This window comes from Gavialis gangeticus, unplaced genomic scaffold, assembly GCF_001723915.1.
Source record: "Gavialis gangeticus isolate Ggan-Ray unplaced genomic scaffold, GavGan_comp1, whole genome shotgun sequence".
NCBI classification, from domain to species: domain Eukaryota; kingdom Metazoa; phylum Chordata; order Crocodylia; family Gavialidae; genus Gavialis; species Gavialis gangeticus.
Genome location: NW_017729025.1, coordinates 74,368,156 through 74,368,397, shown reverse-complemented (window position 1 = coordinate 74,368,397; position 242 = coordinate 74,368,156). Strand labels below are relative to the sequence as shown.

The window sequence follows — 242 nt, the reverse complement described above, 5'->3', positions numbered from 1 at the left end:
TCCCTTCCGACCCTAAATCTATGAAACTATGAAACAGATTTTATGGACAGGCATTTTTTTAGCTTATTTTTTTATGGTGTGTGTAAATTTATGGACAGTTGATAACCCTGAGAGAAGAGCTACTGGAATGATCAGTGGAATGGATAGTTTATTGTATGAAAGGGAATAAGGAAAGCTTGCTTGTTTAGCTTAGCCAAATGAAGGCTGGGGGGGGTGTGTTGCGGGGGGTTATGATTATGGTG

At 39.7% G+C, this 242-nt stretch overlaps 2 protein-coding genes across 3 annotated transcripts in view; both read right to left on the bottom strand.

The window, feature by feature from the left end:
• The window catches only part of CUNH15orf41 (chromosome unknown C15orf41 homolog), a 346,277-nt gene that overhangs the window by 29,522 nt on the left and 316,513 nt on the right, over positions 1-242 (bottom strand). The gene's annotated exons all lie outside the window — the stretch shown is intronic.
• LOC109299267 (protein zyg-11 homolog B-like) overlaps positions 1-242 on the bottom strand; it is a 28,783-nt gene that overhangs the window by 7,011 nt on the left and 21,530 nt on the right. The gene's annotated exons all lie outside the window — the stretch shown is intronic.